Below are 10669 nucleotides of genomic sequence, written 5' to 3' on the forward strand. Positions count from 1 at the left end.
CCCAATCTTGGTTATTGTAAATAATGCTGCGATGAACATAGGGGTGCATATATTCTTTTGAAGTAGTGTTTTGGGTTTCTTTGGATATATTCCCAGATGTGGAAATACTGGGTCATAAGGCAATTTCATTTTTGATTTTTTAAATATATTTTCATTGATTTCAGAGAGGAAGGGAGAGGGAGAGAGAGATAGAAACATCAATGATGAAAGAGAATCATTGATTGGCTGCCTCATGGAGGCCCCCTACAGGGGACTGAGCCTGCAACCTGGGCATGTGCCCTTGACTGGAATCAAACCTGGGACCTTTCAGTCTATAGGCCGATGCTCTATTCACTGAGTCAAACTAGTAGCTAGAGCTCATTTTTAATTTTTTCAGGTAACTCCATACTTCTTTCCACAGTGGCTGTGCCAGTCTGCATTCCCACCAACAGTTCACTAAGGTTCCCATTTCTCCACATCCTCACCAGCACTTTTTTTGTGAATTTATTGATGATAGCCATTCTGACAGGTGTGAGGTGATATCTCATTGTGGTTTTTAAAAAATACAGTTTTATTGATTTCAGAGAGAGGAAGGGAAAGGATGAGAGAGAAACATCAATGATGAGAGAGAATCATTGATCGGCTGCCTCCTGCACGCCCCTCACTGGCAACCTGGCTTGTGCCTTGACTGGGAATGGAACTCTGACCTCCTGGTTCATGGGTTGATGCTCAACCACTGAGCCACACCGGCCAGGCTCTGGGTGGTTTAATGTGTATTTCCCTGATGATTAGTGATGTTGAGCATCTGTTGATATGTCTCATAGCCATGTATGTCCCTTTGTAGAAGTGTCTATTCAGGTCCTTTGCCTTTTGAAATTTTATTTATTTATTTATTTATTTATTTATTTATTTATTTATTTATTTATTTATTTCTCATCTGAAGATATTTTTCCATTGATTTGTAAAGGGAGTGGAAAAAGGGGGAGAGACAGAGATAGAGAAACACTGAGGTGAGAGTGACACATGGATTAATTGCCCTCTGCATTTTCCCCAACTGGGTACTGTGCACACAACACAGGTATGTGTCCTGACCTTGAATCGAACCAGCAACCTTTCAGTGCACAGGACGACGCTCATCCAACTGAGCCCTCTGGCCAGGCTTTAATCCATTTTGAGTTTATTCTTATGTATGGTGTGTTTGGGTTTGTCAAAGCTGGTTCAACAAGTTGGTAACATAAGAATGCTGTCGTGTTGGGCATTTTATATAGATAAAAGTATAAATTATATATATTTATTTTATGGATTATTGTAGTATATTTTTATATCACTACTAGAGGCCCAGTGCACGAAATTCGTGCATGGAGGGGGGATTCCCTCAACTCAGCCTGCACCCTCTCCAATTGGGGACCCCTTGCGGGATGTCCAACTGCCATTTTAGGCCTGATTCCAGGGATCGGGCCTAAACCGGCATTCAGACATCCCTCTCACAATCCGGGACCACAGGCTCCTAACTGCTCACCTGCCTGCCTGCCTGATTGCCCCTAACTGCCCTCTCCTGCAGGCCTGATGTTGCCCCCAACTGCACTCCTCTGCTGCCCAATTTGGTTCTGATTGGTCAGTTCCTATGCCAGCATCAAAAACTTCATGTCCTAGGCAGCCATTGGCTCCCCATAGCACCCAGATTTGGTTCTCATTGGTCGGTTCCTATGCCAGTCAGCGTCAGAAGCTCTGCCTCCTAGGCAGCCATTGGTTCCCCACAGCACCCACCTTTGGTTCTCATTGGTCGGTTCCTATGCCAGTCAGCGTCAGAAGCTCTGCCTCCTAGGAAGCCATTGGTTCCCCACAGCACCCACCTTTGGTTCTGATTGGTTGGTTCCTATGCCAGTCAGCATCTCCAGGCCTATCTCTGGGCCTGATCAAAGAGGCGGGGTTTAACAGCAGCCCCCAGGGAGGCCGGGAGAGAAAGAAAAGCCTGGCTGCTGGTGAAGATCAGAAAGAAAGAGGGAGAGAAAGAGAGAGGTAAGTACACTGATCAACAGCTTCCACTGAGGCTGCAAATCAGACCCTGACTCACTTTCTGGGTCTCAGCCACCTGAGCAGACTGTGTTGGGTCGCCAGGCTGGAGCTGGGCAACCCAGCGCTGACTTCCAGATGGTCTGCGTTTGGTCGCAGGCTTGGCCCCTTCCCAAGCCCCAGGCTTTAGGCTTCGGAAGCGCCACCCCCCCCTCCCCTCCTATCGCAGGCTGGGCCCCTCTGATGGCCGGCTGGGAGTGACCTGGGTGCGGAGGAGGTTCCCGGGACCCAGGTATGTATGCAAATTAACCGCCATCTTTGTTGGGTTAATTTGCATACTCATTCTGATCTGTGGGTGTAGCAGAAGTACGGTCAATTTACATGTTTCTCTATTAGGTAAGATGCATTGCTATTGATAACATATTTCATATATAATTACACAGTTATAAGGTGATCTATCACATTGAATTATATATAGTTTATTATAATACACTACATTAGTTATATTTTCTGATAGATTAATGTAGATTAGTGCTTCCTGCTCATTTGGTTCTTCTTAAAATGAAATTGAGACTTTGTCTCCTGAGTCTGAACCTTGACAGACTTCTCTACAAAGTAGAAGAGGAACTGAACCCAGACCCTGGTGAGAGGGTGTTAGCCCGGGACGCAGAGGGTGAGCATGGTGACCTGACCAGCACCACTCCCATACCACGTGGCTCACTGGGATGGCCCCTCCCAGCCCCACAGGAACAGGAAAGCCCTTGAGAGCTGTGGGTGCCCTGGGCACTTCCCTAAGGTCCGTGTAGGAATCCCACAGCCAGCAATATTCTTACTGCTCTTGACCCAGGAAGAACAAAACAGTGCCCACTGCAATCACGACAAATGCATTTTGCTCTGAAGGCCAGGTTTTTGCTCTTCCAGCACAGTTTAAACAATTGCTAAATATTGGAATTAAAGTCATGAGAATGTAGAAGGTGATGGCGACACGACTTGTGGATGATATGGTTACGTGGCAGAGGAAAGCCCCGAAGAAATTCGCTGAGTGTAGTGTGTACCAACCACCCTGTGCGCCAGGGGCTGCTCTGTGTGTTACACTCACATGCTAGGAACTATAGTCTTGAGAGCAGCGCTGCAGAAGCTCCCACCAGCTGCCGGGCACTGTGGTCCCTGCCTACTCCTGTATTGCACAGCTTGACAGTCAAATTGATGCTACTGAGGGCCAGACCCTGTCAAGATACTTTAATGCTCTTAATAATTGGAAGAGGCTTAAATCTGATTTGTATCAGATTACATGATATTATAGATTTTTAATAATACATTAGTCCCCATACTTTTACAATATAGTGTATAATTATAGATATATGTGAAATATTATATATTCAATTATATATAATTAATGTTATACAACATTATATAACAAAATTTATAGATGATTAATATTGCCTTATATTTTTATATTACCACATTTATATTTACATCCTATTTCATATATTATAGTCATGCATGTATAAGGTGATATATTACATACGAAGTTATGTATAATTTATTATACAATACTATATTATGTTTTATGATAGATTAATATAGCTTGTGGTTATATTATATTATTGCATCTACACTAGTAAAGGAGAAACATGCAAATTGACTGTACCTCCACTACACCCACCAGCCAATCAGGAGCGAGTATGCAAATTAACCCAACCAAGATGGCTGCGGCCACGGGAGCAAGCAGGAGGCTTATGTTTCCCTGGTAATGGAGGAAGCCAAGCTTCCTGCCCACTCTGGCCAGCCCTGGCCTCCGCTCAAGGCTACAAAGTTTCAATTATAGAATATAAATAAATCCCAGATACCAGGGCCTCCGCTTGGGTCACCGGGGCGTGTGGCCAGCCTGCAAACCACCACAAACCCCTTGCCCAGGCCGCCCCACGCCCCAAGGGAACCCCCCACCTTGATGCAGGACACGCTTCAGGGCAAAACAGCCAGTCCCCATCCATTCACCAGGCCTCTATCCTATCTAATAAAAGAGTAATATGCAAATTGTCACTCCAACACACAAGATGGCTGCCGCATTTGGTCAAAGATGGCTGCTCTCATGTGGACACAAGATAGCCACCACAAGATGGCCAGAAGGGGAGACTAGTTGGGAGAGACCAGGCCTGCAAGGGAGAGCAGTTGTGGGCGATCAGGCCAGCAGGGGAAGGCAGTTGGGAGGGACCAGGCCTGCAAGGGAGGGCAGTTGGGGGCGATCAAGCCTGCAGGAGAGGGCAGTTAGGGTGACCAGGCCGGCAGAGGAGGGAAGTTGGCAACTGGGCCTGCTGGGAAGGGCAGTTGGGGAGGACCCAGGCTTGCAGGGGAAGACAGGGTGACCAGGCTGCAGGGGAGAGCAGTTAGGGGCAAACAGGCTGGCAGGGGAGCAGTTAGGCATCAATCAGGCTGGGAGGGGAGTGGTTAGGGGGTGATCAGGCTGGCAGGCAGAAGCGGTTAGGGGCAATCAGGAAGGCAGGCAGGTGAGCAGTTGGGAGCCAGCAGTCCTGGATTGTGAGAGAGATGTCCAACTGCCCGTTTCGGCCTGATCCTATTGGGATCGGTCTGAAACGGGCAGTCGGACATCCCTTGAGGGGTCCCAGATTGGAGAGGGTGCAGGGTGGGCTGACGGACCCGTGCACAAATTTTGTGCACAGGGCCTCTAGTACTTATATATTTTGCATCATCCTATAGTTACATATACATAGTGAGATATAATATTATGCATTTAATGATATGTAATGTGTATCATATTACATTATACTTTATATTATTATATTTTTAATAATTCTTTATTGCTGGAAGTATTACATATGTCCCTCTTTTTACCCTGGTGAACCTCTCCAGCCAGCCTCTGCCTCCCACTGCTCCAGGCCCTCACCGCCCCATTTTCTGTGTCCATGGGCCATGCATATATGCATACAAGGTCCTTGGTTGATTACCTCCCACCCACCCACTCTACCCTGCCTTCCCTCTGACATTATGCACTCTGCTCCATGTTTTCAAGTCTCTGGATTCACTTTGTTCATCAGTTTATTTTGTTACTTAGATTCCACATATGAGTGAGATCATCTGATACTTGTCTTTCTCGGACTGACTTATTTCACTCAGCATGATACTCTCCAGGTCCCTCCATGCTGTCTCAAATGGTAAGAGATTCTTCTTTTTTACTGCTGCATAGTATTCCATGGTATAAATGTGCCACATCTTTTTTATCCACTCATCTACTGATGGGCACTTGGGCTTTTTCCAGATCTTAGTTTTTATAAATTGTGCTGCTATGAACAGAGGGGTGCATACATTCTTTCTTTTTTGTGCTTTGGGTTTCTTAGGATATATTCTGAGAAATTGGATCACTGGGTTAAATGGCAGTTCCACATTTAATTTTTTGAGGAAACTCCATAATGTTTTTTATAATGGCTGCACCAGTCTGCATTCCCACCAGCAGTGTAATAGGGTTCCCTTTTCTCCACATGCTCACCAGCACTTGTTATTTGTTGATGGTAGCCATTCTGACAGGTGTGAGTTGATGATACCTCATTGTCATTTTATTTGCTTATCTCTGATGATCAGTGACCTTGAGCATTTTTTCTTATGTCTCTTGGCCATCTATATATCCACTTTGGAGAAATATCTATTTAGGTCCTTTGCCCATTTTAAAATTGGATTATTTGTCTTCCTTTTTTATGTTGTATGAGTTCCTTATATATTTGGGATATAAACCCTTTATCAGATGTATCATTGCCAATTATATTCTTCCATACAGTGGACCTCTTTTCATTTGTTGATGGTTTCTTTTGCTGTGCACAAGCATTTTATTTTTATATAGTCCCATTTGTTTATTTTCTCCTTAGTTTCCTTTGCCCTAGGAGATGTATCTGTAAAAGTATTGCCACGAGAGATGTCTAAGATTTTTGCTGCCCATGGTTTCTTCTAGGAAATTTATGTTTTCATGACTTACATTTAAGCCTTTTATCCATCCTGAGTTTATTCTTGTGTATGGTGTAAGTTGGTGGTCTAGTTTCATTTTTTTGCATGTGTCTGTCCAATTTTCCCAGTACCATTTATTAAAGAGCCTGTCTTGATTCCACTGTAGGTTCTTGCCTCCTTTGTCAAATATTAATTGAACTTAATGGCTTGGGACTATTTCTGGGTTCTCTGTGCTCTTCCATTTATCTATATGCCATTCTTCTGCCAGTACCAGGCTGTTTTAATTACAGTGGCTTTGTAGTATAACTTGAAATCTAGTATTGTGATTCCTCCAACTTTGTTATTCTTTCTCATCATTGCTGCAGCTATTTGGCATCTATTTTTGTTCCATATAAGTTTTTGGAGTAGTTGTTCTATATCTGTGAAATATGCTGTTGGTATTTTAATAGGGATTGCACTGAATCAGTAGATTGCCTTGGGTAGTATGAATATTTTAATGATATTGATTCTACCAATCCATGAACACAATATATTGTTCTACTTGTTTTTATCTTCTTCTATCTCTTTCTTCAACGTCCTATAGTTTTCTGAGTACAGGTCTTTTGCCTTCTTGGTTAAGTTTATTTCTAAGTATTTTAATTTTAAATTTTTTTGCAATGTTAAATGGGATTGCTTGTTTAGTTTCCCTTTCTGATAATTCATAATGGTGTATAAAAAAGCCATTGACATTTGGGTATTGATTATGTATCCTGCTACATTGCCAAATTCATTTATTAAATCTAATAGTTCTTTTGGTGGAGTCTTTAGGGTTTTTTATGTACAATACCATGTCATCTGGGTGTAGTGAGAGTTTTACTTCCTCCTTTCCAATTTGAATGCCTTTTATTTCTTCATGGCTAGGACTTCCAGCACTATGTTGAATAAGAGTGTTTCCAAGTGAACCACTGTGGTTCAAGGAACCCTATCTGGTTCCTGTTTTTAGGGGAAATGGTTTTAGCGTTTGCCAATTAGGTATGATGTTCACTGTAGGTTTGTCATACATGGCCTTTATCATGTTGAGTTATACTTCCTATATTCTCACTTTGCTGATTTTTTTTTAATCAAAAATGGGTGTTGGATTTTGCCAAAAGTTTTTTTTTTTTTTGCATCTATTGATATGATCATGTGATTTTTGTCTTTCAGTTTGTTTATGTGATGTATCACGTTTATTGATTTGCAAATATTGTACCAGCTTTGCATCCCTTCAATAAATCCCACTTGGTCATGGTGTATGATCTCTTTAATATATTGTTGGATGCAATTTGCTAATATTTTTTGAGGGTTTTAGCATCTATGTTCATTAGGCATATTGACCGGTAATTTTCTTTCTTTGTGGTGTCTTTATCTAGTTTTGGAATTAGGATAATGCTGGCCTCATAAAAAGAGCTTGGAAGTATTCCTTACTCTTGGATTTTTGGAATAGTTTGAGGAGTATAAGTGTTAGTTCCTCTTTGAATGTTTGGTAAAACTCCCCTGGGAAGCTATCTGGAGAAGGGCTTTTGTTTGCTGGGAGTTTTTTTATTACTGCTTCTATTTTCTCAGTTGTTATTGGCCTATTCAGGATACCTGATTCTTCCTGATTCAGTTTTGGGAAATTGTATTTTTCTAGGAATTTGTCAATTTCATGCTCATTGTCCAGCTTGTTGGCATATAGTTGTTCACATTATTTCTTTACAATTTTTTGTATTTCTATGTTGTCAATTGTTAGTTCTCTGCTTTCATTTTTTATTTTATTTATTTGGGTCCTCTCTCTGTTTCTTGATGAGTCTGGCTAACAGTTCATCAATCTTGTTTATCCTTTCAAAAAATCAGCTCTTGGTTTCATTGATTTTGTTTGTTTGTTTGTTTTTAGTTTCTATATCATTTATTTATGCTCGAATCTTTATGATTTCCTTCCTTCTGCTTACTCTGGTATTTTCCTTTTCCTTTTCTTTGTTTTATAATTCTTCATTTTAGAAAGTATTACATATGCCCCTTCCTCCCCACCACCATTGACTTTCTCCAGCCCGTCCCCATCTCCCTCCCCACCCCAGGCCTCCGCACCCTATTGTCTGTGACCATGGGTTATGCATATATGCATACAAGGTCTTTGCTTGATTAATTACAACCCACCCAACCTTCCCTGTCTTCCTTCTGAGATTCCACACTCTGTTCCATTAACATAAAAATATTCAAACCTCCAAGTTTATTTGAGCCAAACTGTTGAAAATTGCCAGGAAGCAGATTATCAATGGATTGGGATAATGCTCCTGGGAATGGCGGTTTTTCACCTATTTTTATATAGTACAATCAAAGGAGAAGATATAAGTGGATTACATGAAATCCATTGATGGTAGATTAGGGAGACAGCAGAAAGCAAAGAGGGGAAACCTCTGGGATTAGATAAAAAGTAAAATGATAGACACACACTTCTTTTACTTAGGTGGGTGCAGGATAGTTAACACTCAACAATTAACATGATAACAATAACAATGAAGGAATTTATGGTCACTGTCCTGGTGCCCAGGCCCATTTGGTTGTGCCCTGATGGGTCCAGAATAAAGGGAAGTTATAGGCTACCCTGACATTTTAATGATATATTATGGTAGATGCAAAAAGGCTATAAGCTCAGTTAAGGTAAAGATTAACCTCATCAGGGAAGATACTGGCCTAGAGGTGATTACCTACCATAACTGCTTTTTTTTTTTTTTTAAATATATTTTATTGATTTTTTTACAGAGAGGAAGGGAGAGGGACAGAGAGTCAGAAAAATTGATGAGAGAGAAACATCGATCAGCTGCCTCCTGCACACCTCGCACTGGGGATGTGCCTGCAAACAAGGTACATGCCCTTGACTGGAATCAAACCCAGGACCCTTCAGTCCACAGGCCGACGCTCTATCCACTGAGCCAAACTGGTCAAGGCCATAACTGCTTTTATTTATTTATTTATTTATTTATTTATTTATTTATTTATTTATTTAAATTTAATACATCTTTATTGTTCAGATTATTACAATTGTTTCTCCTACCCCCCCCCCTCCATAGCTCCCCTCCACCCGGGTTTCACCCTACCCTTTGCCCTTACCTCCCCCTACACTGTCCTCATCCATAGGTGTACGAATTTTGTCCAGTCTCTTCCTGCAAATCCCATACCCCTTTACCTCTGAGAATTATCAGTCCACTCCCTTTCTATGCCCCTGATTCTATTATATTCACCAGTTTATTCTGTTCCTCAGATTTTTAATTCACTTGATTTTTAGGTTCACTTGTTGATAGATATGTATTTGTTGTTCATAATTTTTATCTTTACTTTTTTCTTCTTCCTCTTAAAGAATACCTTTCAGCATTTCATATAATACTGGTTTGGTGGTGATGAACTCCTTTAGCTTTTTCTTATCTGTGAAGCTCTTTATCTGCCCTTCAATTCTGAATGATAGCTTTGCTGGGTAGAGTAATCTTGGTTGTAGGTTCTTGCTATTCATCACTTTGAATATTTCTTGCCACTCCCTTCTGGCCTGCATAGTTTCTGTTGAGAAATAAGCTGACAATCGTGTGGGTGCTCCCTTGTAGGTAATTAACTGTTTTTCTCTTGCTGCTTTTAATATTCTCTCTTTGTCTTTTGCTCTTGGTATTTTAATTATGATGTGTCTTGGTGTGGTCCTCTTTGGATTCCTTTTGTTTGGGGTTCTGTGCACTTCCTGGACTTGTAAGTCTATTTCTTTCACCAGGTTAGGGAAGTTTTCTGTCATTATTTCTTCCAATAGGTTTTCAGTATCTTGCTCTCTCTCTTCTTCTGGCACCCTTATAATTCTGATGTTGGTACGCTTGAAGTTGTCCCAGAGGCTTCTTACACTATCTTCAACTTTTTGGATTCTTTTTTCTTTTTTTTTTTTGCTTTTCCGGTTGAGTGTTTTTTGCTTCTTTGTATTTCAAATCTTTGACTTGATTCTTGCGTTCCTCTAGTCTGCTGTTGGGTCCCTGTATAATATTTTTTATTTCAGTCAGTGTATGTTTAATTTCTAGTTGGTCCTTTTTCATATCTTCGAGGGTCTCGTTATATTTATCGGCCTTTTCTAGGATATTCTTGAAAAGCCTTATAACCGTGGTTTTGAATTCTATATCCAGTCGTTTGTTTTCTTTCATTTGTGATCTGTTTCTTCGTCTCCGCATTTTTCACGGCTTCCCTGAGTTGGTAGGGTGGCTTGTGTGCTAGGTTTCCTATATGGCCCAGTGGGTCAGCCTCCCTAGTTAACCTGAGGTGGACACTCTTGGTGCACCCCTTTGTGGGCTGTGTGTACAGCCTTGTTGTAGTTATGTTTTGATTGTTGTTGGTATCACTGGGAGGAATCGACCTGCAGGCCAGTTGGCTGTGAGGATCAGCTGTGTCTACACTGTGAGATTTTCGGTGCTGGAGATAGCCTTAAAGGATTAGCCTTGCCAAATTGCAAAAGCCTCTGTGCTCAGCTTGGAAGGGGTGGAGTCTCAGGGCGGAGCAGACAGTCTTGGCTTCCCGTCAGCCCTGCCCTTGCACGCGAGTCTCCAGACCTCTGCCTTCCGCGGTTCCCAAGTTTCCACCTGACAGTCCAGATTTCCCCCGTAAGAGTGTGAGTCCCCAGGGGCTCGCCCAGAACTGCGGTTCAGTGCAGTCGTAACTGGGGTTCAGTGCAGTCAGGAGCTTCCGACTCCCTTCCTCTAGGGATAGC

Source organism: Plecotus auritus (genome assembly GCF_963455305.1).
Source record: "Plecotus auritus genome assembly, chromosome: 8".
NCBI classification, from domain to species: Eukaryota; Metazoa; Chordata; class Mammalia; order Chiroptera; family Vespertilionidae; genus Plecotus; species Plecotus auritus.